Raw genomic sequence first — 7,568 nt, forward strand, 5'->3', positions numbered from 1 at the left:
AGCCGGCTTGAGGGCTCCGGGCCAGGGGACTTCGCATCAGAATGCATTCGCATTAATTTGGCCGGTGGGGGTGCTCGGTTACCCAAACACTTTAATAGGATTGAAGTAGGCTAATTTTGGGGCCTCTGATGGGTGAGAATGGACCGGCTAAGCCCTTCTTTCTTTAAGAAAACAGCTCCTACACTTGTACAGGCCAAAATAATTAAGTAATTAGCAAAGGCATTTGTCAAAATGCCCAGTGGGGCTGACGAAAATGACAGCTTTGAGCAGGCCGGAGAGCTTGCAAAATAGCATTTCTCTAAGCTTGGGGCCGGGTCAGGCCCGGGGCCTTAGCAGAAGGCCTGCCGGGACTCCAGGGTCCCAGCCCAACCTTCGGGGTTCAAGTTCACTTCCCTGTGGCAAAAGCCAAGCTCCTATTTCTAAGGAGGCATTCTTAAAAGGCCCTGGAAACTTCAAAGGGTTCTCACTCCCTAGCCAGTAAGGGAAAACTCGGGAGTCATTTTCCTTTTCAAAGGATTGAAACCGTTAAGCAGCCAAGACCATGGTGGAAAAAGCATTTGTGGTTCGTTGAAATTAAAAGCCGGGAAATAGCTGGAGGTCACAAGACAGCCAACGGAGACTTATATTTTGTACCTACTGTGTGCGAATTTTTGGGTTTTCTTGGGGCCATAGCATTTCTACCCTGAGTGTGTGTGTGTGTGTGTGTGTGTGTGTGTGTGTGTGTGTGTTGCTAAGGACTGAACCTAGGGCCATTCTAACTCCAAGCTACAACCCCAGCTATCTATCTTTATTTATTTTTTTAAATTTTGAGACAGAGTCTCACTAAGTTGTTGAGGGAGTCGCTAAGTTGCTAAGGCTGGCCTCGATCCTGTCTGGGCCTCTCAAGTATGTGCCAACATGCCAGCTCTACAGTGATTTTTGCTGCGGGGTGGATTAAAGGCTGGCAAATCAAGAGATTGTTGCGGTACAAGATAGAAAAGCAATACCTGATGATGACATCCAGCATGTGCCCTTCAGTGTGTCGGGCACACAGAGGTGACTGTTCCTGTGTCCTCTGCCACTCTCATGTGAGTAGAGGGTGGAAACCTTCCCCACCCAGTTTCTGGATCACAGTCAACACTCTCATAACGTGACAGGTCAGCGAGAGAAAAGCCCCCCGCCCAGTGTTTTCATTTACGTGACAGTGGAGTCTTCAGAAGTGAAGACCCAAAGACTCAGGGAAGCCGGGCATGGTGGCGCACGCCTGTAATCCCCGCACTTGGGAGGCGGAGACAGGAGGATGGCACAGGTTCAAAGCCAGCCGCGCTGGCTTAAGAGACCCTGTTTCCAAATAAAAGGTATAAAATAGGTCTGGGAGAACCCCAGTACCACCAAAAACAAAACAAAACAAAACAAAACAAAACAAAAAAACAGACTCAGGGAAAAATGTTTTATGTTTGATTTTGATGACAACTGTGTAGAAATATGATTGGACAAAAGGGGCCTGACCTATAAGTGATAGACTGAGGAGGACCGCAGCAGGCCCTGTTTGGATTCTTCCTGGCCTCTCTGGGTGGTGGTCCCTCCTGGTAAAGGGCAGGACCCTTCCAGAATAGGGAAGGATCTTCTTATGACCTACTAATCAGACGACATAGGCTGAAGAATTTTTTTTTTTTTTTTTTTTTTTTTTTATGGCCAGCTCCTGCATAGAAAGGTAGGGGAAAGGTAGAATGATACTTCTAGTTTTACGGATGGTTTTGGGGGACAGGGGCTCTAGTTTCTATGACATGCTTTGGGGAAGAGAAATTCTGGGTTTTGTGACCTGCCTCTGGGGAGAAAGGGAGCAGGAGAAAGAAAGGCAGGAAGTTAGAGGTCTCGCTCCTGGACCCCTTTCCTTCGGTCCTCAGTACTTAGCATGCCAAAGCTCCACACTCAGGATTATTGTTTTCTGAACTCCGACATTGCCATTTGTTTTGTTTCTTTAACAGATAGGGAAACTGAGGCTCCGCAAAGTCAGGAAACTTGGAAGTGAGAGACAGTGTAGAGGCGAGGTCAAGAGCCCTTCAGTTAAAGATGACCCAGGTTTGACTGTATATTCTACTTGCACAGGTTGTTAGGAATAAGAACTAAAGGAAGACATTCAGAAACTAGGAGCTGCAGGGGGCTCTAGAAGGGGGTTCAGTGGGGTGAAAGGAAGCTCAGACATTGGGAAAACTGGAGGAAGATTGCATCTTTCCAAGACAGTCACAGGGAAGAAGATAGCGGTAATGGTTTACTAGGAGAAGTGTTCTGGACTGGGGGAGACCTGAGCCGGTTTGCAGGCTGAGGGCAGTGTGTTGCAGAGAGGGAAATTTGAAGACTCTCAAAGGAGAGAGAATGTCTGGGGGAAGACAGGTCCCTTCCTGGAGGAGGTGCCACTCAAGAGTAGACTTGAGGGACAGGGAGAAGATTGACTGGCCCTGAGAAGGAAGAAACGGTGAAGGAGAGGTGTGTAAAGATATATGGTGTCTGAAGCTAGGGAGGAGAGGGTTGCTTGAGAGGAGAGCTGGGAGGTCACAGGCGGAGGGGATGCCGCTGGCATTTGTCCTGGACAAGATCCCGAGGGCCGGGTGAGGGGTGCTGGAGTGGGGAAAAGGACAATTTAAGGTCACGATGCAGGAGGTGAGCAGGCTGTGCAGGGGACAAAGGTTGGGGGGGGGTCAGGAGCTTGGAGTTTCAAGCCTGAAAGAGGAGCCTTTCTGTGGAGTATGGGCTGGGCTGGGAGGTCCCCATGAGAGGCAAGATGGAACACTGTGGGATTTTGGAAGGCCAAGGTCAAGGGGTCAGGTGATGGCAGACGTAGCCCGGTCCTCAGGTCCCCCAGAATCAAAGCCACTAATAGGCCGGGCATGGCGGCGCACGCTTGTAATCCCCACGCTTGGGAGGCGGAGACAGGAGGATCGTGCAGGTTTAAAGCCGGCCTCGCTGGCTTAAGAGACCCTGTTTCCAAATAAAAATATAAAAAATAGGTGTCTGGGAGTATAGCCTGGAGGTAGAAGGGTTTCCCCCAGTACCACCACTAACGGAGAGGATGAGGACAAGGGGGGGAGCTGAGGGAGAGGTCGCAGGAACTTCCCGTGGAAGGTGGGGACCGTGGCAGTGGCCTAATGGTTTGGAGGATAACGTCTTCGCCTCTTCTCTTCAGAGGCAGTGAGAAATGTTGGAGCTTCAAGGGTCAGTGTTATAGACTAAATGTTTGTGTTCCCTCAAATCCACATGTTGAAAATGAACACTGCTCCTCAGTATCTTTCCAAAAGAATTAAAGCCAGAATACCAGAGTGATGGATGCATACCCATGTTTATAGCAACACAATTCACAACAGTCAAACTATGGGGCCAATCGAACTATCCATCGGGAGATGGATAGATAAAGAAAATGTGGTCTATCACACAATGGAATTTTTACTCAGCCATGAAGAAGAATAAAGTTATTTCATTGGCAAGAAAATGGAAAGAACTGCAGAACACTGTGCTATGTGACATCAGCCGGTCTCAGAAAGTCAAGGGTCATGGTTTTTTTTTTTTTTTTTTTTTGCTCTTATGTGGAAGCTAGGGAGAAAATAGGAAACAAAATCAATGAGAGACCAGTAAAATAGTAGAAGGGGATTGGGGGAGAGGGAGGGGAGGGAGAAGGGGAGAATTTGATGAAGAAAATTGTTCAAATAATGCTATCCATACAGGAAGATTTCACTACAACCTCACTAACGTGTATGGGGGAGGGGAGCGGGGTGGGATCCAGAGGGAATCACAAATGCTGCGTGCATGGATGTCTGTATCACTCAGTATGATGTAGAGTTACAAAGCACAATAGCCAGTCCCTGGTGTGAGCGTATTTGTAGGTAGGGTCTTTGGAAGGGTTCTGCCCTCCTAAATGAGATTAGTGTCCTTATGAAAGAGGCGCTAGAGAGTGCTAGCCCCTTTCTGCCACGTGAGAACATAACAAAGAGATGGGTGCCTAGGAACCAGGAAGCCGGCCCTCACCAGACGCCCGCTGAACCTGCCAGCACCTCGGTTGTGGGTGTCTCTGCCTCCAGAACTCTGAGAACTGGAGGCCCATTGCTCACAAGCCACCCCGTTTAGGGTGTTTTGTTATAGCAGCTAGAAAGAACCGAGACAGTCAGATGAGGCTGGTTTCCAATCCTGGCTTTCAATTTGTGTGACTCTGGAGAAGTCACTTGATAGATCTCTAAGTTTTGTTTTTCTTTTCTTGTGTGTACATGAGAGGATTGAAAAAGGTAATGACTGATAAGTCTCTGGAACAACCCTCACACGCAGTGGGTGGGCTGTCAGTTGCAGCTTTAAGAGGTGTCTCAGCTGAGAGAGACCTCAGGTCATCCCGTCCTCTAGACAAGGAAAGGGAGACCCAGAATGGCCACAGAGGAGATGACAGAGTCCATGAGGTCACCAGTGAGCGAGGACTCCCGTGGAAGCCACACGGGGGGGGGGGGGTCGGGTGCAGGGTGGGGTAGGTTCAGGACAGAGGAGACCCCGGATTCCAGAATCTGCAAGGTTCTCAGGCAGGCCTGGCACTGGGGTCAGACTGGATTGTCTGCAGATGTGTGGTGGGGGAGGGTAAGGCCTATCTCTTTCCAGGGTGACTAGTCCACCCGGAGACCCGGAGACACGAGCTGTCTGCAGGCGAAGGTACTTCGCTCCAGATCCTAGCCATTGCCCTCCCTCTCGGTGGGTGAGATCCCGGGCCTGGTTCCATCTCCAGCCTCTACCTGGGACAGAGGAGTTGGCCAGGAGTCGTCTGTGTGGACATCCCTTTGCTGTTTGGTTATAGTGCTTCCCTTTGCCTGCCCTGTGTCTGCTGGAGACTGCTTCATAGACACAGGACCAGGGAATGAGCAAACCCGCCTTGGTTCTGGCCAGGATGGGGCTCTAGCTGCCTTTGCAAGCTGGATGGCTGCATGGATGTTACGGAACCGGGAGTTTGACAAACAAAGCTTTTTGTTTGTTTGTTTTCTTTTTGGTACTAGGGTTTGAATCTACCTTCGAGCTACAACCTCAGCTCTTTTTATTTTTGAAAACAGGGTCTTTACCTAAGTTGCTGAGTCTGGCTGGCCTTGAACCTGTAATCGTCTTGCCTCAGCCTCCCGAGTACTAGGTTTACAGATGTGCACCACCATGCCAGGTTGACAAATAAGAGTTTAAATGTCACCTTTACCACTTATGATTGGTGACTTTCTCCAATTCACTGAATTTCACTGAACCTGAAATTCCTCAGCTATAAAATTATAAAATAAGGAGAATAACATTTCTTTCATTTTAGGATCTCTTGGATGATTTGGCAACATTCTTTTTTTTTTTTTTTTTTTAGGTACGGGGGATGGAACCCAGGGGCATTCTACCTCTGAGCTACACCCCCAGCCTTATTTTTTATTCTTTATTTTAAAACAGGGTCGCACTGAGTTGCAAAGGGCCTCACTAAGTAGCTGAGGCTGTCTGCGAACCGCCATCCTCCTGTCTCAGCCTCCCAAATGCTATGATTACAAGTGTGTGCCACCACACTCGGCTGCCATAACATCCTTTTTTATTTTTATTTTTTTTGCGGGTCTGGGGATGGAACCCAGGGACATTTGACCTCCAAGTTACACCCCCTGCCCTATTTTTTATTCTTTATTTTGAAACCGGGTCTCACTGAGTTGCAAAGGGTCTCACTAAATAGCTGAGGCTGTCTGTGAACCACAATCCTCCGGTCTTAGCCTCCCAAATGCTGGAATTACAAGTGTGCGCCACCAGGCCCGGCTCCTGCCATAACATTCTTAATACCAAGCCTGCCTGGTGCTCTGGGTCATGATGGCTTTTTTTTTTTTTTTTTGGTGGTGGTACTGGGGTTCCTGTAAACCCCTTCTATCTCTGGGCTACACTCCCAGACCTATTTTACACTTTTTAAAACTTGGAAACAGGGTCTCTTAGGCCAGCACGGCTGGCTTCGAACCTGTGCTATCCTCCTGTGTCTGCCTCCCAAGCGCAGGGATTACAAGCGTGCGCCACCACGCCCGGCTCTAATGATGGCTATTTTGTTATTGTCATCCTGGCACTAGATGCAGCCACACACACAGATTTACCTTCTTTCCGTTTATTTAAAAAGGAATGCCTTTCCATTCTAGAAAGTACCGCGAGGAAGCTAAAGGTCAGAAAAGGATGACCCTCTGCTTCCCACCTCTGGGTCCTATGAGTGCTCCCTTGCTCTGGAGCCTCGGTGACAGAGCCGAGGAAACCCTTCCCTGACTCCAGCCCAGGAAGCCTGTGGCTCGGGGCATCGGGCCTGGTGGGGCGGGCAGGTCAAAGCTTGCTACAACCAGACCTAGCGTTTTGGGGTGCTCACCGCCAGCAGGAGAAGCCCTCTGCGTGGAAATTACTTTAATTTGCTGTTGACAAAAGGCAAATTGCTGGCATTTTTTTGCTTGGAGCCTGGAATGTAACCTTGCACGGCTGCCCCAGACTTTCCAGGTGGTGGCTTCCATCAGCTGGCCCAGACTTCTAGCTTAAAGGAAGAGGAAGAAAGGCACTTAAGTAGTTTTACAGGGGGCAAAATCCTCAATCATGATTTCACTCCACCAAGTTCTATCAAAGCGAATCCTGCTGCCTGTCAGCACAGGACGCTGAGTCAGTGTGGGCGTCCTGCCCCGTGCTCTGCCACCCTCAACGGTGCGTTATCACGTTTAGTTGTGGACTTTGGCGTGAACTGCTTCTCTGAGTTGTCTATGACTGGCTGCGAGGTCAGAGAGCAGCGAACAGGCCCCCCTCTCTGTCTTCTTTCTTTGCAGGAGAAAAGCAGCAGTTCTCTATATTTTGTAGGAGGCATGAATGAATGAATGAATGAACGAATGAATGAATTTCCAGATCAGAGTTGTGTGTGTGTGTGTCTTTCTAGCCAGACTTCCAGAAAATTTCAGAAGGAAGGGCATCTTTTAGATGATGCAGTGCCAGTCATCTTTCACTTAAAATATGTCGCAGAGATGCCTGTCTGGGGTGGGGTTCCACGGAATGCAGACTGAATGGAATGCCTTTTAGGCCCAGTGGGAACCTGTGTCCGCTGCTGCCACCCAGTGGACAATATTTGAAATACAGGAGACGCGACACCGTTTCTTCCAATGAAACCTTGGCTGAGGATGTACTGGAAGATTTCTCTTTGCAATGCTTCAGGTCATGTTTGCAGAGTCATCCTTAACCTACTTCTGTTCTGTTGTTCAGGAAATAATGATAATAATAACTCACATTTGTTGATAAGAACTGGAATTTGACTCCAGCCGAATTGGGCCCAACTCTTGGCCATTATGTGACTCCCTTCCTTCCTTCCTTCCTTCCTTCCTTCCTTCCTTCCTTCCTTCCTTCCTTCCTTCCTTTTCCTCTTTTTTGTGGGCCTGGGGATAGAACCCAGGGCCATTCCACCTCCAAGCTATACTCCTGCCCTATTTTTTATTCTTTATTTTGAAACAGGGTCTCACTGAGTTGCAAAGGGCCTCACTAAGTAGCTGAGGCTGGCCTCAAACCAGATCCTCCTGTCTCAACCTCCCAAATGCTGGGATTACAAGCATGCT

The sequence above is a fragment of the Muscardinus avellanarius genome, assembly GCF_963383645.1.
Source record: "Muscardinus avellanarius genome assembly, chromosome: 4".
NCBI lineage: Eukaryota > Metazoa > Chordata > Mammalia > Rodentia > Gliridae > Muscardinus > Muscardinus avellanarius.